Source organism: Pseudopipra pipra, chromosome Z (assembly GCF_036250125.1).
Source record: "Pseudopipra pipra isolate bDixPip1 chromosome Z, bDixPip1.hap1, whole genome shotgun sequence".
Lineage (NCBI taxonomy): Eukaryota > Metazoa > Chordata > Aves > Passeriformes > Pipridae > Pseudopipra > Pseudopipra pipra.
In genome coordinates, this window is record NC_087581.1 from 61,178,367 (window position 1) to 61,202,777 (window position 24,411).

The 24,411-nt window shown below is 43.9% G+C and overlaps 1 protein-coding gene and 1 long non-coding RNA gene across 5 annotated transcripts in view; both read right to left on the reverse strand.

Annotated features, from left to right (window-relative positions):
* KIAA1958 (KIAA1958 ortholog) overlaps positions 1–9,399 on the reverse strand; it is a 73,025-nt gene extending 63,626 nt beyond the window's left edge. For all 3 annotated transcript variants that reach the window (XR_010426664.1, XR_010426663.1, XM_064641787.1), the window contains exon 1: positions 9,092–9,399. The gene's annotated coding sequence lies outside the window, so the exon portion shown is untranslated. The remainder of the gene's footprint in view (positions 1–9,091) is intronic.
* Positions 9,400–14,584: 5,185 nt separating this feature from the next.
* On the reverse strand, positions 14,585–22,567 carry LOC135407065 (uncharacterized). 2 transcript variants are annotated; one of them, XR_010426666.1, is made up of 3 exons: positions 21,203–21,373; positions 20,628–20,756; positions 14,585–14,874 (listed from the first exon to the last, which is right to left on the reverse strand). It is a non-coding gene; the product is annotated as an uncharacterized LOC135407065 (long non-coding RNA). The 2 variants fall into 2 exon arrangements; XR_010426665.1 differs by lacking the exon at positions 14,585–14,874 and having other exon boundaries at positions 17,371–20,756; positions 21,203–22,567.
* Between the last annotated feature and the right edge of the window lie 1,844 nt (positions 22,568–24,411).

The following is a 24,411-nucleotide window of genomic DNA, read 5'->3' on the forward strand; positions in this document are numbered from 1 at the left end:
ACACAGTAATTTGCTCTGCTCTTACCTTGCTAAAAAGCATATTCCTCATGCCCAGTGTGGATCTCACAGCCATGGGCAGGGCACCAGCATCAGGGTAGAGCCACGAGAGAACTGCTGCAATGAGGGAAACCATTGCCTTCCACTGAAGGAGCGATTTCTCCTCCAGAGGAAAAAATAAAACATTGACCCCAAAGGGCAAGTCCTGAGATCTTAAAATACACAGATATGTGCTGGATTCATACGTCTTTGTTTCATAAAACCTGCTGAAGTGGTTCCACATTTTCACTTCCTCCATCCTAATCTTCACAATATTATCCCATGTAAATACTTCTGCACCAGTTAAAAGCTAATCAAACACAGCCAAACAGTTTAGTCACTATCTAGGAGGTCAGCAGAGGTGAAGACAGTTTTAGGGACACCTGACTGAAAGAGGCCACTTAGCTTCACAGAGTTAACTATCCAACAGGAGAGCACTGAATGTTAACAAACACATATAAACACAAAATTAAATTGCAATGGTTAATTGTGCGTATCTTTGCTATATGGCTCCAAACTGCTACTTCTCCTCGACTCCCAGCTAGACCAAAACAAATTTTGACCATCTTTATGAGACTGTTCAATGCATACAGCAAACACAGTGCATTAAAGCAGGTGCAGCATATTGAAGAGAGCTCAATTTAAGTGCGGAATGTTTCTTGCAAATAAAGGGCCAGGTGAATAACCACCCTCCATATAAACTGCCTGATGCTGTATTTCAGTAATGCTCCACTATCTTGTGGAGCTGTTCCAAAACATGACTTATGTGCAACGCTCGGTATAATGTATTCTCTTGTGGTCCAAAAGAAATGGTAAATCCAAATTTACAATTTTTTTTCTCTGCCAGACAGCCTTTTTTTTCTTCATACATGTGAATGCATAACTAAGAAAGGCTTCTGTGGATTTCCATACTGAAATCAGTCTCATTTCAGAACAGATTATCTAACCAGAGCAAAAAAACTAGCTGAGGGGGAAACATATTCACAGACTATTTGGGAAAAAAACCAACCAAACAACAAACCAAAACAACAACAAAAAAATCCAAAAAACAGGAAAAAAGTGGAACTCAATTGTCTATTAAACCTTGCAAGAATTAATTCTGGGAGAATAACTCACCTGTATTTTGCTGCATAGTGCCATAATGTCTAATATGTTACAGGACTGGACTCTTAGACTATTTACGGTTAGACAAAGGGAAAAGAATCTACTTACTGTGTGTTTATATATATATATTCCATATATAATTTTCTGCCTTCCTCCACTCACCCTTACAATAAGTATCTTGTCTTACTCAAATCAAGACAGATTTGTAAAATCAGAATATCTGACCCAGCTCTCCCCTGCCAAAAAATCTTCGTCATCAGTATTTCTATCAAACCACACTGCCTGTTCAGCAAACACTCAGCACTGTGCCTGATTTTTAGGGTGATGCCAAGCACCAGGTCAGACAAAGTGGGTGGAGTCCTACATTGGTTCACAATATTGAGTTGGGAGAAAATCTGCCATTTATGGGGTTCTTAGCTGTATACTGTTACGAAGTGAAGCTGTGTGCAGAAAACGGGATTTAACTGAAAGAGGTTTTGGACACAGGTTATTTCCATGAGGGCTTTTTCCATGTCTTGACTTGGAAGTACAAGTTTTAAACTTGTAAGGAGAATCTACACTGAAATGTAACTTGAAATCTGGAAGATTTAGAAATGATCCACCTGACAGTGGACAATTAATAATCAATTGTTACAAACACAACACTTCTTTTTAACCAGTTTATTTCTACAATAGTTATCTGTATTTCTGGAAATCAGACATGGCAATGTTAAACCTGAGTGGTTTGAAATTAAGTCATCAGCACTCATCAAGTCTGGTAAAATTGCTAGGATACACACATCTGGCAAAGAATATGCCAACCACTTCATAGAACAGTTTCAACTGCAATCTACTGGTTACACAACAAATGTTTGTCTCTTGGGTTTAGAAAACTAAAAGCTAGCTCTGTAAGAGCTCGGTTTTTATAAACACACCCTTGTTTTTATAGTTGCAGATAAGAACGTTAAAAAAAAGAAACCAGACATTATTCTTTCCCCTAACAGTGCTAAAAAAAGACCATATGGAATCTAAATTTTGAACAGGAAATACTCACTTTCCTGGTTAAATATGAAAAAAAAACCCCAACTCTATAAAAAGCTTTCAGTTACAACAAAATCTGAGTAGATATTTAACCTCACAGAGTAAAGTGGCATGACCTGGTATGACTATGGATCGCTGTAGGGACGATCCACATGATGGAGAACAGAAAACATTCCACTGAATGAGTAGTTCAGTGCCTTCTCTGAAAAGCTGGCTCAACAGCAAGGATCAAAATCTCATAGATCAAAAAAAAAAAGTGTCAGCTTTTACATTTTGAGAATAGTTCATTAATTTTTTTTCATGCTGCAATATTTTGCAAATTCTAAGCTATGACATTTGGAGTGTTACCAGCTAAAATATGCTGGCTCCTTATGGTGTGTTGCAGCAGATTTTGCAAATTATCACAGGGCGATGAGGGTTTTCTCTAGAGCTTCAGGAGAACACTTAGCAGAGAACATAAATATATCCTCTCCCCTCCATACATAGACTTCAGAGACACCAGAAGTATAGAAATTACAGTCTCTGACATCAGGTTTAAGAAGAGTAGACAAACAGAAGAGTTAAGAAAACACAAGGCACATACCAAAAGCTAATCTTTCCCTAATTTTGGCTGACATTCTGGAAACTTGCACTGTACAACTGCATGGAAGTACCTGACCATAGCCCAGATAAGGTGTAAATACCAATCAGTGTGCTGTTCAAAAAAACAGAGGAGGTTTCTAACTGTTTTGGCACTTTTCTGCACCATGATGGCTTCCAGGCAGATTTCAGCACCATGACAAGGACAAAGCTGAAGATATGCCAACTAAGAAGTGTTTTCATCTCATCGTAGTGTTTTCCTTCTCACGCCACTGACATCTCTCTGTACACCCATCCCCACATCACACTATGACATGCACATGTTTTGATGCCTAGCCCTGACCTTCTCTCCTACCAAAAATTATTGTTTCCCATCCACCATGGCCATGGACCAAAGTTACTCCCTACCCTTTGCAGAGCACCTGTTTCTTAAAAAAACAAAAAAACCCAACAAACCAACACCAAAAATATTGCTACCCTTCTTGCAATTTCAGCATTTTCTTCACCTTCCATAGAGCAGAACCAGTTTTACAACTGGTAAACACAGTTTTACAACTGGTAAACACAGTTTTACAACTCACACTCTGTCATCTCCAGTCCAGATCTCTAACCTGTTGAGATGAGTTTGAAATTTGAATCTGTGCTCTCATGTCTTTGTGTCTCTTTCTGGCCTCAAGCTCTGCACAGGTGCAACACAGAGGGAGGTTAGTTATTTCTTCCACTGTATCATTGGGGAAAACACCAGATAGGACTGGGAGCAGGACAGATTCCAGCAGAACCACGGCTCTCTCACCCTGTAAGTCAGACACTTTCTCTGCAAGATCTATCTTTTCTCTCATCTGACTACAGAATAGAACATCATCATCATCATTTTATTATTATTATTATTATTATTAATAATAATGCATAGTGATAAAGCCTATATACCATACTAATAGACTATATTATATAAGAGGGAGATAACAACTTCAAACAGGGTAGCAGTCAAGCTGCCCTTTCCTGGGAAGCCGTTGCCTTGGCACTGCTCAAACCTCTCCTGGCTTATAGCTGAGAGGCTACTGCCCAGCTCTCCCTCCCCACTTACTGGGTAGACCATTGGAATCCCTTAGGACACAAGAGGTGAAGGAAAGTTACTCAGATTTGAAAATACCTTTGGCTAGAGATGCAGTGAAACAACACTGGTGGTCCTTTAACAAGTAACAATTCTATTTGAAAGAAAACTCACAATGGCTTAACAAAATTACAAAGGCACACGGTTAGCAAATGGCTGTATTGACAAACTTTGATAAAAAGGAAAATAAAGAGAGAGAGAGAGAGAGAGAGAGAGAGAGAGATCACCGGTCCTGGATCCAGCGTTGGGCCAGCCAGCGGGGGTCTCTGATGTCCTGAAGTCTCACATAAGGGTAGCTCGCTGTCCTTTTTTTATGTTGGTTGCTTCGGGCAACCCCTCCTCCGTGCCTAAGTGGGGTGGGGGGTGGCAGCCAATTTATATGTAAATGAGGAATATCGGGAGTAACAAAGAGATTACAAAGACTCGGTCTTCCGTAAGGGCGGAAGTCACCTTAACATTACTCCTTTAACCTGGCTGATTGCAGGGATAAGGGTCAGCCGGCCCCTCAGCACACCATCCACACATTTCATGGCACCTCATGGAAATCCCCTAGTCATGTATCTTATGGCATATCTCATGGTATGGCTCCAGTTGCTCCATTTAAGAGCGTTTGAGACATTTCTCCAAAGGGGCTTGGACACCCCGTGTCCTTTCTTTGTCTTGAGGAGTTTTTTCTTTTTTGTTAGCCCCTCACAAAATGTAAACCTACTAGATCATCAATGGTTTTTCTTTCATTCAGCCTTAGCCCATGACAGGATAGACAATAAAATTTGAAATTACTAAATTCAGTTGCTGCCATCTTACACGTATTCTGAAAAAAACTGCTATAGAAGATAATTATATCATGGATACGTTTCTTGCTTATTGCTTTCATTAAGATGCAGCTGTTCATAGGTGAAGGGACTGAACAATAAAGCTTTCAAACTATAGCACTGGCGAGTTTTGTCAGCTGGACTAGATGAGCTGAGATGACAGTAAATTACCGTGTGCATTTGGATGTTCAATCACTGCTATATGTTTATGTTCCTGTTTTGAAAAAATGTTAGTGGGGTTTTTTTGCCTGATTGTCCATACTGACCAAAGACATTCAGTTTACTGAAGATCACAGAGGAAAACAACAGGGCAGACCATACAAAAAAGAATGATGAAAAATCGATGAAATAAACAAAGCTGGAGAGAAAAAGGGAAAGGAATCTCTTTCCTCCCCTTATCTCTTCCAGTTATTTTAGATACTATTTGTAAACCACATATGTAAAATATTTAAGGTACAATGATTGCTTTTAGAAAATAATTACCTTGAACAATGGAAATAAAAACTAGCAGAATGTCACAGTGTTCACTCAGTGAATACCATGAATCTAATCCCATGATTCTGCACTTAAAGGAAAACTTTTGTTCCTGTAACTTTTCACAGGACTAAAACCCTAAGGTGCCTGGGTCCAACAGAACTCATGTGATGTCTCTGAGCTAGCATTAGTCAAGTGAACAAAAGTTGCAGATCCTGCCTATTGCTTAACAATAAATAAGGAAAGAGAATGAATAAATATGAATGAACTCTGAAGCAATACGAACAAACTGTCCAGTAACATAAGGACTGTGATAAAAACTGACTGCCCAGAAAATGTGGAAAACACCTGTAATTGAGAATGGCCCCCAGATCATGCAAAGTAACTTCTTTGCACGCATATCACTCAGCCACAGAAGATATTCTACAAAGATCAAGTTAAACCCAAGATCCTGTTTAGGTCCCTTTCACCATACCCTTCTCAGAAGAAACAACAATTCTGAACACTATCTGCTTACATCCCAACCGTGTATGACTGAGGCTAAGTTACAACACATTCTCACCATGCAGAAGTCATCTATTATTTGATTTCTGTTTCCATTTTGAATGCTTGAGTTTGGACAGTCACATGAACAAGACCTTTTATTTATTTCAGGGCCTGGAACTACCAAACCAGAAAAACGCAGACAATCAGTGGCCAGCCAAGGGTCTCATTATGGAATCTGTGAGGTGTATTCATTGCCATGGAAACAAGAGAGGGACGACAAGCTGTAATTTCTGTCTTGCAAGAGAATTCACCAGCCCGGCCAATAAATAAAGTTAGTAAATCAACAAATCAGAGCCGAGGTCGAGTAACTGAAGATGAAGCAGTTAGGCTCCATGGGTCTCCTTTGTTATTAATAGTACTAAGGTAGAAGTCTTTCAAATTCCTTGGACTTATGATGCAGATCCATCAAGGAAATATTTGACTCAAATTAACACTCATTTTTGAGTATTTTTCACAGAAAAGTACCAGAAAGACAATAAAAATGTGTTCTACTTTTAAGTCACTACCCTTCATCTCACCCTGTTTTACTCTGCAAAGAGGTGTGCAGCGACAACCTTTGGAAGCAGAGCATTATGTTCAGCCAGTTACACTTGAATTACCAGATGCATAACAATCCTCAAGAGGACTAATTGCCACACAACATTCTGTGAAAGTTCCTTATAAAGAGCAGTTAATTTTCACATCACCTCTGTGAGCCGTGCATGGACAGATTATACCTTCCAGAATGCAGATGCCAAAACACAGTGGCATTGTGGAAGTGAATGTCAAGGCTGGGATTACGTCTGTTCACATTTAAGACCTTCAGACCTCTTCTGTCTGCGTTTTATAACTAACAGGAAAGGGAGGCAGAGAGGCATAAAGCTGGGAAACTGAAAATACTGGAAGATGTTATTGCTGAAACTCCAAGAGTCTCCATGGAGCTGCAGCACACTGGACACATGGCAGCCCAGTCAAAGTGGCACCAAGGTGAGGTTTGGTGGCCACTTAAGGGAGGTGCCCCCGGTGACTGCCAGGTGTGAACTGCTAAGGCAGCAAACTGCTGCTGCTTTAGGAACTCATGACTATAAACCCACTATAACCGTGCGAATGAAATTCACAGAATTATACTGTGCTTTTGAAACTTTCAGTAAGTTCAGTTATAGGAAACTTCCTGGTATAACACCAACTATCAGTGTATAGATGTATCTGCATAGGAACAACGTCAATACATATTTGCTTAAAAAAACCTCAAAAATAACAAACAACAAGCCAAACTGAAATACCAGCTTGCTAACAATGGCTAGAGAAGTACTTGAGCTTTAACGGTTTTTCCACAAGTTTTAGGTCACCTCCTGGAAACCTACCTATTTTAGTGGAACGCAAAGAAGACCTCTGCTACACTCTTAACTACTGGTAACAGTAGAAATAGTAACTCCACGGTGTATCTCTCTCACAAGTTTTACACTGCATGTAACAGCACCTATTAACCCCTCAACACTTTCTGATAATACTTGGATCACACAGTATCTTTTTGCCAATTATTTTCTCTCTTACTCTTTTGGGTGCAAGGTTTATTATGTTCCTATTATGTTCCTTTATTAGTTTACCTATGAAGGACTTCAAAGAGCCGACAAACTTGAGCACAATGTTGAAAAACAGTGTTTTGCTAAAATCCACAGGCCGAAGGGGAAGAGGGGATCTGGGTATCATTTAGCCAGGTTGAGTGCCAGGCTGAGCACAAGACAGCAGGTGAGTGGAAGAACCATGTGACTTCTGACTTGTGTGGCTTTAGAAGTGGGCAGAAACAGGTTTAGCCAAGCCTAAAATGATGTTTGAAAAATCAGCCTGAGAAAACTGGCAGATCTGATCCCCAGGGCAGTTTTACCCAGCTCCTGGTAATGCCAGTCAGCTGGAAGCAGTCTGAAATGATGCGTATGTGCTGTGGGGTAGGCGTGCAGGCCCAGCATGCTGCTGGCTGAGGTTATTAGGTTAATTGCACTACCACACGAATACAGCTCTGTCAGTCTGAGCTCTGAATTATACAGAGAACAGAAGGAGCCACGAGGGAAACAGGAACTGGTCACTCCTGACCTGAAAAGGCCTTTTGGGGTTACTCAGTTTAAAGGAGAAAAAAAGTGAAGAAAAACAAGCCTAGTTCCTGACCTGAAAAGCTGTGATCCTGAATGTAGCAAAGGGATGTCATCATGTGTTTTATGCAAATTCTCACTGCTGCTATCAAGCATGCTAAGCGCTTGGTCCCATTTCTCTTCAAATCAACAGAAAAATGAAAAACATTACAGTTTGTGCCAGTTCAAAGCCAAGCTTTAGCATCTATCGCAGTTTTACCATTATAACACTGCTGGCAGAGTGTGTATTTCCAAGAAGGATGGTATGGGAATGGCAAAGAAGGCAGGCAAAAGCAAACTTCACGGATAACAATTCAAATGTTGAAAGCCAGCCATATACAGAGACGTCATTTTACCAGGTGTATTGTTTTGTGTCTATGACAGATCGTCATTCACTTGAATGGAAACAGCCTTACTCTAGTACTACTGAACTGCCAGCTGCGTTCAGGGGATATTTATAACTATTAACACTGTAGATGGAAGGTGAGTTTTAACGTTTGGGTCATACTTATTCCTTTGGCTGGAGAGTGGCTCTGTTTCTGACAGCTGAAATTGAATTGCAGAAGGCTCAATGTAGCTCCCCATCGTTTTCACTCTTTTCCTTTGCACTGAACCATCCTTTCCGAGCTTAATTCACAGTTTTCTGGCTTCCCTTATCGCTCCTGCCTCGTGTCGGTTGCAAGCCAAGTTTGTGAGAAGCTGCCTTTCCCAGAGTTCACCCCACTGCCTGCTCGGGCTGGGAACGAGACAGACCCCTCTGTGCCCCTCTGCGGGAGGTGCCGGAGGGCCTGAACTTCGAAAGGGGCCAAACCACACCGCCAGGCACTGGCCCCCTGCCCCCTTCTCGGTGCAGCCGCCAGACCCCTGGTCCCCAAACCGCGGCCCCCCGCGGCTGCCCACCTCCATTTCAGCCGGGGGGAAAGTGGGGGTAGAGGTAGAGTGTGGGGAGGGAGGTCGCTTTTCTTTTTGCAAGAAGATGCAATGTGGGCTGGGGGGGAAGGTGTCTCGCCGCTCCCTATGTCCTGCCAAACCACGACCCCTCAGGCACTCCTGCCCCACCCCCTCTCCTTGCACCGGCACCCCCTGTGCAGCCCAGGGGGGCACACCGACCCCTGCCACCGCACAGAGCTCCGCCACAAGGCCGGGGGGGCCTCGCCTCTGCCCGGTGAGGCTTCCCGGAGAGCCCTTGGCTGCGCACAAAGAGAGATACGGGGAATGTCGCCCGCCCCCGCGGCGGGCAGCGCTGGATGCAGCACGCACACCCCCCCGCACACGCATCCACACACACGGTGCGGGTCACGTACCTGCAGGTGCCTGTCCGGGGAGCGCGGGGCGGAGAGGCTGCGCTGCACCGCCCGTATCGCATGGGGGGGTTACCGCGATATCGCTCGGGGGCTGCGGCGGGGGGGCTGCTCCGCTCCCTCCTCCCCCTCCTCCTCCTCCTCCTCCTCCTCCTCCTTTCCCGCGGTGTGTGCGGGGTGTGTGGTACTCCGCGCCGGAGGAGGCAGCTGTGGGCTCCAGCTCCTGTCAGCCACCGGAAACCGGCTCCCGGTGCCCCGCACCGCAGGAAGTGTGCAATGGCACACCCGCACACCGGCCCCGCACACGGCCCGCACCGCGACGGGCGGGCGGCGGGAGGAGCGGCACGGCCGGCGCTGGGCAGGGCAGGGACACGGCCCCTCCCTGCGTGCGGCGCGGGGCGGCACAGACCCCCGGGGGCCAGGGACGGGGTGGTCGCCGTGCCGCTCTGCGTGGACACGGGCGCAGGGAGTCGCGTTCCCTGCGTTGCCGTGGGCAGGGGTGATTCCTTCTGAAAACGGGGGGAAATGCGTGCACGTGAAGACGGGGGCTGTCCCACTAAGGAACACGTTCTCCACTGACATGAAACAACGTAATTCTTATTACTCTGGCGAAGGTCTGTTGACTTAACGGCGGTTGAGTTACTCAAAGTAGCTGTGTCCAAAAAGCTGCCACTCGGTTGCTTCGTGCAGATACAAAGATATACGATTTACTGTTACTTAATCTTTTTTTTTTTTTTTTTTTAATGAGATCATAGGTACAGCACAATGCAGTAATTTTACATGGAGTATATACATGTGCAAACACACGTGCACTCATCCTCCACCTGTATATAGGGCAATCAAAACTGCAGTTTATTTGTTGTGAAAATGACAACTTTCTCGATTTGCCTGCAACTACAGATCCTATCAGCAACATTACTCACATTGGGATTTTTTTGCAATTAATCATGCGAGAGCTCACCGTGTGCTTGCAGCATTTTCTCTGGGTGTTGGTTCTCCCACAATAAGTAAGGTACATGCCAAAGCAAACTCTGCTCATCTCCTCAGTTGGGCTTTTTTCCTCTGCCTTGTTATATCACTCCAGAAGGAGACAGGCCTGGCTATCAGCCTTTCAAGCCGGCTGCTTCATGCCCCAGAGGTTTCCTTTCCTCATCTTCCTTATGCCAACATTTGCAAAACTTGAATGGGCTAACACATGCTACTGGCTACGATGGCAACAATGCTTATGCAAGAGTATAATGGAGGCAATCTGGAAGTGTATTCATGCCAAAAGTAATGCTCTTTCTGGGTTTGCCTGTGATGCAGCAGGGGAATTTGGTAGCAGTGTTAGGCTTGCTTAGGGAAGATTGCCATCCCTTCTGCTCTTTTCATTTTCAGTAAGATGTCATTGTCATGTTGCTGCACCTCAGTGGAGGCCTTTAATACTTTAAAATCAAGGGTTCGGTGGTAGACTCCTAAAGACAGAGAACCCTAAATATAAGAAAAAGTAACTACTCCAGGGAGTCAAGGGAGAGGCTGCCTCTGTCCATCGTGATCAAACATGTGACACCCTGCTTCCACATCTTGCTTTTAGTGTGAAGACCTATAGTCAAAGCACTGGCAACATTGAGGACAAGACCACAACCTTCTTGAACCCTGCTGTGCCCACAAGGTCCTGCCAGGGGCAGGGATGAGCTGCTCTTCAGGGACATGCTCCCGCAGCACTCCATGGGCCATCAAACACATCTCCTGGGCAAGAGGGTGCGTGGGTTATATTGTTTGAAACCAGTGCCCTGTTTGCCTCCAAGATGGGAGCTGCTGAGCTGCCTTTTAAAAGTCAAATAGTTACACTTTCAAAAATTATGACAATAGGAATTCCTGAAGAGAAGGACTGCCTTTATCTCTGGAATCCTTACAATCAGGCACATCAGCTGCGCTCAGGTAACACAAGGGGTTTGCTCTTCACTGCCGGTCTTCAATCTCGTTCACTTCTTTGTATTTTTTTCCTTTGCTTTTCTCTTTTTCTATCATGCTCTTTTATGGCAACAGGACAAAGTAGCCTCCAAGCCTACCTTCCTTGCACCTTCTCCCTCAGCTCTTCCTACTCCTTCTTCACTTCCTCATTGTGAGCAGCCCCAGATCAATGCTGTCTCTGCATGCTTTAATCAAAAAGAAGGTTTGAAAATGCTTCTCAAGCCTCTGACATGGTTGCTTGGCTATTGTGCCCTATTATCATCACGGGGTTGTACACAGAGCTGTAATTGCATCAGAGGGTTCTGGTTCATATCGTGTTTGCTGTCAAAGAGCTCAGCTAGCCTGGAATAATGTCACCAGCACTAGGCACAGAACTGCAGTTCTGCGTGAGCTCATTTTAGCTCACAGTCTGTATTGGTAACTGCACTGGGAGGGCAGCAATCATGTGTGCTGAGGTTCCAGAGAAAGCAAGGTTTTCTCCAGGAAGGAAAGCTGCTGCTATTGACGTGACAGGACTGTGCTGGCCACTCTAAGGTGGGCAGACAGACTGCCCTACCTCTGCAAAGCTGAGGGACTGCTGTGGTGAGGAGGTGTTATTGCTGATCATTTCTGCTCCTATTCCTCACTTGGCATAAAACACATTGAGGCAGAGGTCTGAGTGTTGGCATGGACACCTGCTGGAGGTGCTAAGCACCTCTGCAGGCCCAGCTGAGGCAGCAGGGTCCTGTCATTAATGCAGTGGGCTGAGGAAGAAGGTGTATCACATCATCATCCCAGATCTAACATGGGTTTTTTTTGGTGACCTCTGACAATTTACTAACCTGTGTGTACCCATCTGTGCTGTGACCATTTATTAGCCCTATCAGGCTGTGTGACAAGGGTAAATTGTCTCATTCAGGCCCCAGTGCCAGGAAAACTACTGCTCATGGTGCTCAGTGGAAGCTCATGTTCTGCCCTTCAGAACCCCTGGGCACCCTGACAGGTAACCTGCCATCCCATTAACACCAATGCCACCAGGAGGCCAAAAACAATGGGCAAGCGCAAAAACATCTCAGATCCCACAAGAACCAAGGCTTTTGCGGAGAAAGACTGGCTGGGCCAGTGCCTGTGAAATAGGACACAAGTTGCCAAACAGGAGAGAAAGGAATCACTGCCCTCTTGTTTGGAAACACCTGACTGTCTGCTTGAAGAGAGGTCCAAAAGCCATGGCGATTGACATCTACGTCAGAGCGCAGGTGCCACCACCTCTTAGAAAACATGGGGACACCAAGTGACTGCATGGCTTTGTTATGAACCCACTCAGCTTCCCCAGCATCCCCTCAGCACCGCATTGATCAACCAAGAACAGAGCAGAGCTTGGCTTTTCCCAGTGATACCCTTTGTGAGATAAGATGTGCACCGACTGGGCGTGTTCCTCATTCATGCAGGACTGGCAGGTGAACTGGGATTCAGGCTGAGTGTTGTGTTTCTGCCACCCAGCTCTGCCCTGTGTTTGACCCACACAGCAAGAAAGCAACAAATGAGTCACACTCCTATAGTTTGTGCCCGAGCTGTGCTTGCTCCCTCCTGTCTAGATGAGGAGGGTGTGTCAGCACGCACATAGGCTCTCCATCGGTCCCCACCAGCGGTCATGAGCCTGATCCTGTGCCAGACACTTTGACAGCTAAAACACAAAGGTGAAACAGCACCCCAGGTGAAATCCCCCAGCTCTCACAGGAGGGAAGCTGCCCTGGGAGGTTATGAACAACCTGGGATGAAGACGGGGCAATCAGAAAATACTTCTGTTTTTAGCAGAAGGTTGGCCATATGCTAAGGACCAAGCATAGGACAAGAGCAGCTGGGTTGAGAGCGAAAAACAAGAAAGGTCAAGAATGGTCTGCTCGACCAGATGTAGGTTTTAAATCAAGACTGTGATTACTTCACAGGAGGAAGGGCAGGATCAGGCCACTGCCACAACAGGCTGTTTTTTGCATCAGTTCACCACAGGTTCCCATTAGCATGTCTCCTCCAATGGCTGCTAATTGTGGCTGGCATCAGCCAAATGCAGATCACAAAACAGTGTCTCATCACAGTAGGAATACCCTGCTGTGTTTTTCAAAGTTATATTCCTCAGAGGAATGTGTGCCCAACCAAAATAGCTTCAAGAAGTTAAGCTGGAAGAATTTTTGAGACAGGAAAAATTGCTGCACAGCCAATATCTTGCTGAAAAAGACAGCCCCTTGAAACAGCAGTGTGAGTTAAAAGACTCGTCTTCATTTTTAGACTTCATTAGCTGTGACCCAAGCATGATTTTATCCCATCAGTCAGCTGGAGCATGGAGAGAGTAGTATCTGGAAGGTCTCAGAAAGTCCAAGAAGAGCTCAGTGCCTGGCAGAACCTTGTGGTCTTCCACATTGCCTCCTCCTCTGTACCACTGTGAGGGATGCCTGTTTCAGACAGCCTTCCAGCATGCAAGCAGACACCTGGATCTTCACTGAGACTTCCTCCGCCTCAAATCTGATTGCAAAGGTACAAGCACAAAAAATCTGGGGAGCCAGCTTCCCATCCCAAAAGTCTGTGTGTTAGTCTGGAAAACTCCTGCAGTCCCTCTCAGAGGATTAAACACAAGGTGAACCCACCCAGCCTTTGCTCACACACTTCTCTGGATGAAAGGGCTTGGTGAGAAACAGGTGTCTGCCAGCCAGTATTAATAGGTGGGGTGGGTTCCCTGGTAGGACATCAGTGCATTGGAAGGCAGAGCAACAGGCATGTCTGTGGGGCAGGTACAATCACAGACACCCAGCCATGAGGACTGGAAGTCAAGGACAGCAAGGTGGGTGGCACTTTCCTTCAGAACTGCAGGAAGACAAGTGGTCTGACTTGCAGACAACTGGTGTGACGAGTGGAGGTGGGGTATTACAACACTCTCCTGGAGCACTGGGGGTTAGTGTATAAGAAGTCCTTCTCTTGTGGACCATGCAGAGGGCTTTGTATCCCTGTGTTTTCAGTGGCAGTGCAGCAAAGCTAGGCTGGTGTAACCCAGGAAAGACACTCAGCCTTTGGGTCAATTCTAAATTTTTTCGTACTCTGTCCGGGGCAGCTGACAACCAGACAGAAGTACCTGTTAGTTTTCTCCACCAAGACCTCAGATTGTCATATTTGGCAGCCACCTTTCCTTCACATGTGCATAATGTCGTAGGAAACACTGCAGACAAATCCTGTCCTTGTGGTCATCACAAGGATATTTCATAGTAACACGCAAGCATATCAGAGCAGAACTAACTTGCTGCTGGTCCTTCCTTTGTTAGTTTTGTTACCAGGCTGCAACTAACAAAATTAGTAGTAACACAGGAAAAGGTATATGAAGATCAGTCCCCAAGGTGCTTGTGAAAATTCTGTGCTGCTTCATGAGAGGCTTGAAATACCCTTGAGAAGCCAGTCTGTGCATTTTCAGAGTTGTCACCATACAAATCTGTTTTGTATTAAGTTCCTGTGGATTTTAATTTAGTTTACTTTCCAGGCTCCTCTTGTCTGCTATGGCTTCACAGAGTCCAAGAAGCCGAATTGTCAGTACTCATTACACTTTTATTACACAAATTAAGCAGTCTCCATTGTTTTTTCTCATGGAAGAACAAGTGATGTTGACAATGCTCTCTGTGTGTAAATCAGACAGAATATGAACTGCCGCATTACAGAAAATCTGATTTCTTCAATGTTTGCTTAGAAGACAGAGCTCTTACAAAAATTATTTAAAATGTAAAGAATTATCTTCTTTCAGTATTAAAAATTATTTCAGTTTCAGGTGATGTCATAGGTCAGTAACATACATGTCTCACAGGCAAAAAAAGACTAACCTGCAAAATAAAAAAACAGAGTCATAGAAAGCCTTGATGAACTGCATACACTGTACAGCTTCCCCAGAGCAGCCATCTGCAAGAGGGGGTTGAGATAGAAAAAAACCGGACTGGAGTTCTCCATTTCCTCTTTAACTGGATAGCAACTTCACATTTGCTTTGGGAATTCCCATAATGACAGTAGAGACACTTGGTTTTTTTGTGGCAACAGTGTGCAAGTGTCAGCTGTTGCATGACAGGTAAGGCAGAGCAATTTAAACAAAAATCTGAATAATGAGTATAGTAAAATTATGTAATAACAGCTTAACAAGAAACCCACTTGAAAGCAAGCAGGAGACTTGCCACTATAAGAGTGCTAATTACACGATGGAAATTTGGCTGACGGTAAGAACATACAGTGTGTAATTTCTGTATATGGGATAAGGACAATGGCTGTTTCTACGTCTAAGAAACCAGGATGCTTTGGTCTCAGCCTGTGGTCTCCCTAATGCATTTTACAACACTGAGAATGGCTTTAAAACATAACTGGGTCATGCTCTTCACCCACTTGCATTGCTCGACATGAGGCAACCATGTTATTCTTTTGTTCCCTCCATTTTTGGCCTGGTAAACTTCAAAGTTTGAGAGACCTGTTTCAGTGAATAGATGTGACCTAGACACTCTGCTGCTACAGTAAAGGCTGGATCACAAAATTCTCTTTTATCACATTTAATTATTTAGCAGAAATAGTAAACTCTTACCTTATAAAGAAAGAGCTCACAATATCCTTCTGGACAAAATGTTATGAATTGTATTAATTATGTTTCTAGGTAAAAAAATGTCCAGAACTCTATACCCTGATTTTGTGTTATTTATTCACCCAATACCACATCTCACACATGAGAGGAGCCCCGAAGAAAAGATACAAGGACTCCCTGAAACAACATCTCAGCCTTGGCCATACTGATCACCATAACTGGTCTACTCTGGCCTCCAATTGGGAGGCCTGGAGACACACCATCTATAACGCAGCTGTCTCCTTTGAGAACACACGCAGGATCACTCTCGAGGAGAAAAGGCAACGCAGAAAGAACCGTGTCTTGCAGAATACACCATCTAAGGAGTCCTTCTGCTGTGCCTTTTGCAATCGGATATGTCTGTCATGTATTGGCCTCATAAGCCACCAACGTGCCTGTAACAAATGTGGATAGAGCCTTCCCAAATCTTCGTTCGCGAAGCCCAGCCATGATGACCACATCTCACACATACTCACACTCCATTAGGACAAAGATAACGACTGAAGATAATGATGATATGATATTTATCCCTCACCATGCTAAAGCTTTAACCATGGATTGAAAGGTATATTTTCAGAGCTGTTGCTCATGCCGTGTGATTCCTATCAGTGGGAGAGAGTGAGAACAGGGAAATAAACCTAAAATCACCATTCACACCATTCAAGAAATTTAACAGAACACACTTTTTCTTTCTTGCTTCACTTTCTGGTGAGCTTAATCATAGAACTTGAGCTTAACCATAGAGCTTGAGCCATGCAGAAACACTGTGTGCACTTTCCTGCTGCCTTGGTTATGAAGTTCTAATGTGGCCTCTGAGACCAACCTTGTGATCACAATTTCATTGCATAAACACTCCTTTAGCACTGAGCAGCAAACGCCAGACACATCAACTGCTGCATAAAGACAAGTATAAGTGCCTTCACCTTTGCACCAAGGGCCTCCCATGCACCCTTCATAGTTTGCCTTTCACTTGCAGCCCTGCAGCCTTCCACCTGAATTGCTGTGTCAGTCTTTTTCCCTTCTCCTTCCTGTGCTATTGCTTTTGTGATATTATCCTCATGGCCTGCCACTTGCAAACCTCAGTATTCTAATAGGTTCTCATAGAAAGCAACTGCTGATAGTCTGAGAATCCACCATTTCTTTCCCCTGTGTTTCATATCTCGTTTGTAACTTTAGGTTACGTTAGGGGAAAAATAAGAGTTAGCAAATAGAAAAGTATATAATAATCAGGTAAATATTCAATAAGTATTACCAGCCATAAATATGCACAAAGTGGAGTGACTGACATGCACCACCTGTGACTGATTAAATGCTCGTCAGCACTGACAGCATCACATACAGGAACAACCCAGAGGTAGCTTGGCTAGGTCCTAATACCAAGCACAAAGTTAAAAGAGGAAAAAGCCTGAAAAGAATAACTATAGACATCTTCCTCATCCTTACTGCTAGCAGGCTCTGGAAAGGACACTCTTCTTGGGGCCACATTGCTTCACTTCTTGGCTGGCTACTGGTCAGGCACCTCCTTCTCTTTCCATTTATTTTCCTTATGGTAACTCCAACTTGATTTGTGGACCTCACTGATAAAACTCTGTGCAGGTAAACCTGCCTCAAGAGGTGTGATGATACAGTGATTATACAGTTGGCAAGGTCTTAGCTCCTTATGGAAACAGAGGGAAGCAGAGCTATAGTCCCCCCCAGTAAAAAATACTGACTCTATGTATTATTGCTTGAGCTAATTATATTTAGTTAGTTAAAGCTTAGCTTTGTTATATAAAGCGACATCTTGTTCCAGGATAGAATGCTGCACAGAACTAAGATTAAGGAACACTCCATTATATGGACTGAGGTTCAGTGGGTTTAATTTTTGTCAAAGTTTTAAGCATCCAGGCCAATATTCTTGCAAACCAAGGCTGTCCCTGACAACAAAGCATTACACCCTCGCTGATTATTTTAGTGGGAGAGATAAGAATGACAAGTCCTAGTGCTCTGTCACCTAGAAGTACACCCTCCCCTTCTGGAGCAGGGACTGTACCAAAAGAAGGGGTAGGGAGATGAGAGGCTGCAAGGCACAGACGCAGATTTTGATGCTGCCCCAAATCTGCGTATCCTACCCCATCCCACACTTGACCCCTGCTTTGAGCAGGAAAGATATTGCTGCACTTTGGCGAGTTTGGCCCTTTAGGATGCCTGCGCAACGCTGGCAGCACTCGGAAGCGCTGGGTGTCCAAAGGCAACGCTCTGCAGTGGGCTGCCTGCTCCCTCTGCTGGCAGCGGCCGCTCCGTCGGTCCCGGCGCCTCTCTAAACTCCGCCGGAGGAGCTGGAACTGTGCTGAAGACGTGGGAGAAAAGACATCGAAACAAAGCCCTTGAGAACACGAGGCATGAGTTTACATCTCCTTCCAGTGTGATGGATGAGCCATCAGTCCTTCTCACTACCGTCAGCAGCAAACAGATCGTGTCTGTGCCTTACATAGGTCCTGGAGCTGTTCTGTTCCTTATCATCACCCAGAAAACCTGTAGCTTTACCATCATCCAGAAAAACAGTTACCCACAGTAGCAAAACCATCACAGTTTGTTTAGCCACTTCATTTTTATGGGCTTCAAAAGCTGTGAAGTGAGCAATGGATTAAAAAGCAACACAGTTTTGACCTCATGTAAAAATCCTCTGCAGAATGTGAATACCTGCAGTAATTCCTCTACTGTAGCACCCATTCTAGGTCTTGTCCTCACAGTGCACAGTGGACTGGCTCGTTTTTCAGTCATGTCTTTTTTTTACAGCGAAAATTCCAGAAATGGCATAATATGAAAATTTGTAATGCAAGGATCAAATATCCCTAACACTCTGGATCACTGGGTCCCACAGTACCCATGGCGAGGCACAGCCACCACACCACTTATTCTAAAGATTCTGAGCCTGGTGAGCTCCCACTCCTCCACCATGCAAGCACCACTACTGATATGTTAGAGAGAGAAGAAACACAGTGGCCAGTTGGAGGCAGGTTGTGCAGCTCTGGATCCATCTGAAACAAAAGCACTTTTCTTCTGAAGATGATGCTTTTCTCTAGGTGTCACAGGCATCACAGTACCTCGCCAAATGACACTACAGTTATCAAACATGTTATGCAAGACCATTGTTACTGACTACACAAGAAGCTCATGCACCATTAACTACCCACATAGGCAGGGAAGCAAATAAACACATTCTGTCTTCAGGTGCTAGGACACAGTTAATGTTGTACTGGATGCTGCACACCTTTCCCCTCCACCCCAGTAACCCTGAAAAACAAAAATTCGTTGGCAGAAAAGTTGCACAGAAAGGAAAATTGCAAAGACATGGGGCTGCTTATGAAATAGGTATGAAATCAAACAGGGTTGCTCCCGATACCCAAGTTCTTTCATCTGCTTCAGTTTTTTAAGTGTCACAGGGCGGCATTTGAAAATGTACTTTGAATATATATGTTCACTTGAAAAATGTTTTCTAGAAGCAGTAGATTTCAAAAGATGTATTTCAAGTATTTCAAGGTGGCTCCCTAAAGAAATAAAATATATGTAGCCATATTTTTCATGCAAGCACATACACTGTGTTTTCCAATAGCTTGAAATCATCAGCCTTTTTTAATAACATCTGATAGGGGTGGTCAGTTCCTATAAGCTTGAAACATCAGAATTTTGGGACATAGTTTTTATTTTAATCATTACAGCAAGTTATTAAAAATGTTCGCTGTTGGATATTATATTCAAACTGAGTTGCAACTTCTCTAAAAATTATAAAATCTATTGAATACTTATACTCCATAAAAAAGAAATGACGACTGGCACTTTAAAAAAGCATTGTAGTTATATATGAAAGGCCAGTATTTCTGCTAGTGTTCAAAATTTATCTGTGGCAGACTTGACGGTAGAACTGTGTCACCATTAACACTAGAATTTCATGACACGAAAGCCATGAATGGCTTTAGCTTATCTAAAAAGAGAAAAGGAATCATTAGAAAATGGAAAGGACCTGGATACAGGCTGTGCAGAAGAAACAGTAATATCTTTAGAGTAAGATCTTCAAGTTCTTTAGAAATTCTACTTTGGAATATACTTCATAGTTTTATCCATGTGGTAAAAATCAGACACTGCAATTAAATCTCATACAATTAAAATCTCTCAGTCTGACAATGTATTTATCTATCTATCTACATTTCACAATATTAAAGCCCTTTGCTGAAAATGATGAGGCTGATTAATTAAAATAGAATTTACTTTTCCAGTTCATTTGTAGAAGTATTTTGAGGTCCTGATTATAATGATTAACTTAATGGATAACTTCTTTTTTCATGAATAATCTGTTCTCTTCTGACTTCATTTTGAAGCTTGCTAAAGAAGGTTCAGAACTGTTTTGAATAGCGATAAATGCGAAAATCACACTTACAAAGAAGTGTAGCAATTTAACGTTGTGAAAGTTCTGATACTGCCTCTTGTCCAACAGAACTTCACCAATACCTACCTTTTCTGGAGCCAGAAAACACTCTTTAAGAGAGCCAGTTGTATCCTATTACTTAGGGAAATCATTAGATTATGACTGATTTTAATGGAGAAAAGACCATATAACTCAGATGTCTCAGGGGAGATGAAAGAAATCAGGTTATTTTCCTACCAAGTCCTCTTGTAAAAGCAGTGCACATTTAGGAAACACTGCGTAGAGCTGTGCAGAACACAAATACAACACATTGACTGGATTCTTTCTGAAGCTACGCTGGCTGCTAAAATGTCAATAGCTGGTTAATAAAAGAAGAGTAAGCTTTTGTTCTCTTCCTGTTCACAAAACACAGGAGTCCAGAAAAATGCAAGCACTTCTGGCCTGTACTTTCTCCTGAGCCACAAAAAGCTGAAAGCTCCTCCATCCCAGATCAGAAAGCGAGATGCCAGTCTCCTCCCCCATCAGCAGAAGGTTTTCTGGGCACCGGTCTGACAGAGGCCTTTGTCCCTCACCTGTGAACATTTTCACAAAGTCAGTACTCGACATGCTCATAACCACATCAGCTGTCCCAGGGGGCTTTCCAAAGCCAGTGCTCCCACCCTTGTTCTTCAGGTCGATATACCACGTGCCTCCACCGTCACCTGCACAGAGAATGAAGAGAGGTGACAAGGCAGCAAAGGCAGCAAAGGCGCTCTGCCCTCCTCCCATTTGGGGGCAGCCAAAGCCAACCCCTGGCAGGTGACCCCAGCCCCACGTGCCCATGTGGGGAACACGGGCAGGAGAGCCCAAAGGCTGCCCTTCGCTCACAGACCTGGAGGCAGCGGGTGTTTCAAGGAGACCCTGGGAGCACCCCTGCCTGTCCTCACGCCAACCCTGCGAGGGAGGGCAGCGACAAAGTGACAAAGGCTCCGCCTACGGCGGGAGTGGCAGCAGCTCCCCGTGCCTGCTGGAGGTCGTGAGAAGGAGCATCACAGCAGAACAGGAGAGGAGCTGCTCTGTTTCGGCATCCGCTTGAAAAGGTGAGTGCTTCTGTTTGAAATCACTGAGTGCCTTTTGCTAGGGAAGGTTTCACATTTGATGCTCTTACCAGATAATTCAAACTGAAAGACGCCCTGAGTACTTCTCACATTCTCTTCTGTCATGGCCCCCTGAATAACTCTGAATGTTTCTGCAACAGGCCCGGATGGCTTGGCTGGAGCAGATTCCGTCTTCTCCTCTTTCAATGCTTGGGCAGCACCTAAAAGAATTTAATTCTTCTGCAAAGGCTTCTAAGCTGTTAATCGATTTACTGCTTTTGTTGCCAATTTTTGGAACTCTCTAGATATGGACAAACAGTCATGTTTAGAAAGGAGACATTGTTTATTCTGATCAGGGTGCAAGGTGGAAGTTTTCCACAAATCAAATACACCAAGGAGTGAAAACTGAGAGAATTTACACATCGAAATCTACATAAACCCACTTATTTAATACATAGTTACCACCTAGCTATTGCATAATTGTTTAGCTTGCACAAGGTGTGCCACTGCCTGTGAGGAGGTGTGGGTTCCTCTTCAGCATCTCTGGTTTTCTCTAATGGTTGTTTGGTGAGGTACCCTATATTCAGTTTCCAGCAGAGTTCAGTTCAGCGCTCCCAGAACCCCAGGTTGAGTGCCAAAGAAGACATCATCTTAGACAATTGCCAAACTGGTTGTAAAACACAAAAGCTTTCCACAAACATCGAGCAACATCTGCTTAACACAACTGATAGCATCTTTTTACACTCAAAAGAGGGGTTAAAGGTGAGAATGATGCTACCCGGTTCCATCTGCAACAGAGATCAAAGGAAGGGACAGGGACAGTGAATTCTGCTTAAAGATACAGAGAATTCTACTTAAACCACAAAGAATTCTGCTTAAAGACATCAATTTGATCAGCATTCTACTTTACCACAGAGAACATGCACATTTAACAATAACGGACAGCTTTTGCAATTTATGAAGCAAATCAAAGTGAACAGCCTATAAAATGCTGTTGAAAGTCTATTAGGTGCCTACAGTATCAAAAAATAGTTAGGTCTGTAAACCATGCAAATTTCATGCTTCATCAGACTGTTTCTGGTATAATTTAGCAAGACAGATCATATGACACTCCTACAAAATGTGCTATTTTCCATTTGATTTCTTTTTCCAGCAATATTTACTTTTACTGGTCTTTAAATTTTTTTAATTGCCTTTTAAAAATATTTTTATTGCTTTTTCCAGCAATATTTACCTGTGACCTTCAGCATAAAAAAGGATTCTTCAAAATAAGGCACTGATTATAAATCACGAAGGTTTCAAAGTCCTGCGGAAGGTAACATTTTTTCACTAGCTTTGAATACAGAGGCTCTGCAGCCACTTCCATAAATCTCACCCTCCAAATGAGAGAAAAGGGCTTTTGTCAAGTAGCTTGAATGAAGTCCAAGTTCTTGGGAGAAAAAACAAACCAACCAACTTGAAATCCAAGTGGCATTCATTATCACCAGAACTGATCAACTTGTACATACAGTGCTTTTCCCACCACATCTATCTACCTTCACTGCTATCATCGAAACTAGAAACCTCGTAAATCTGCAAAGAAAAATATTTGAAGATAGGAAACCATGTCATTAGCTGACATATAGTAATATAGACATTGTTCTGGACAACAAAAAAAAAAAGTTATGAGTCAGGGAATTGCAACCAATTTAATTAATTATCATTTAATTTAACTATGTAACTATTTTGTTACTAAAAAATGAAAAAAAAACCCACTTAGAACTCACCTCAACTCTCCTCTACAGTCCTTAGTAATTTCTAATAAATTCTTAGATTTTGTGCCAAATTTGTGAATTCCTTCTACTAACAGTATACTCATAAGTGTCCTTAACTGTTGTTGTTAAATATCCAAATATTATTTAATATTCCAATCAAATAGTGGTGAGTTTAAGGGGAATATTTTAAATATAATGATTCTTCTGCTAAAAATTCTCCTGCTAAAAATTCTCTTCTTAGTATGTTGAAATAACAACAGTATTCATTAGGGTGCACATTTGTTAATGAATGGAGGAAACAATATCATGCTGACCATGGGATGGAAATACCAGTGATCTATGCCCCTGGTGTACTATATGATCTTGCACAAGTGGTTTTCCTCAGTTTGCCTCCCTTTCCAACTGAAAAATCTCATGTTTCTACCTATTTCTATATTTGAGATATATTCATCAAAAGCAATGCTTTAAGACTTGAATGATGATAAAACATCAAATGCCACTCAAAAACACAGGGGGCTGGAAGGGAGGCAGCAAGTTTGTTGGGATTGTCATCTGGAGGACACATGGTATGTTCAGAGCCAATTGCTGGCCTGAAAGATCTCCTCACTGTCTTGAGGACAATCAGGGCCCAGCTGACAGTGCTCACCAGGACCTTGCCACCTCCTTCTCCACAGCTGCATCTCCTCATCACCTTCCTCAGGTGAACCCAGCTCAGCCACAGGTGAAGACTGGGGAGTGAGAAGCAGCTGGCAGACGGAGGCTCCAGCAGAGATGGGTCTGCCGTGGCAGCCAGGGAGGCTTTGCTGAAACACAACACAGATACTCAGGCAGCAGTTGCCTGAGTTTGTGTAAGTGAAAAGGCTGATGGGCAAAATACCTGGTCCCACAGAGTTAAAGAAGTAGCTCTTGAAAGAGAAGGGCCTACCACGTTCTCCTGTGAGTAGCTGGGTGGTCGGGGGCCAGCTCTGCTCCAGGATGAATGCTGTACTGTCAGAGGGAAGGGCAGTTTGGGGAGTGGGGGGATCCTCCACTGCAGGACTGTGGGTTTCTGCTTTGTAGAGATGCAGAGCACTGGACTGCAAGCACAGATGCAGGAGTGCTCAGCCCATGTGGTCCCCTGCTGCCCACCACTTGCAGGCCTAACATGCAGGCACTGGAAAACTACTGAAAGCCCTCATTAGGGTTGGAAGGGACCTCTGATCTAGTCCAATCACCATGCCAAGCCAGGGTCACCTACAGTAGGTGACACAGGAATGGGTTTTGAATTTCTCCACAGAGGAGGACTCCAGGATCCCCCCCGGAGCAGCCTGTTCCCATACTCTACCACACTCAAAATAAATAAGTTCTTCCTCATGTTGAGGTGAAACTTCTTCTGTTTTAGTTTATGGCCATTACTCCTCATCCTGTTGCTGGGCACCACTGAAAAGAGTCAGACACTATCCTCTTGGCACCCACCTTTGAGATATTTATATGCGTTAATGAGACCCCCTCTCAGTCTTCTCCAGACTAAACAGACCCAGCTCCCG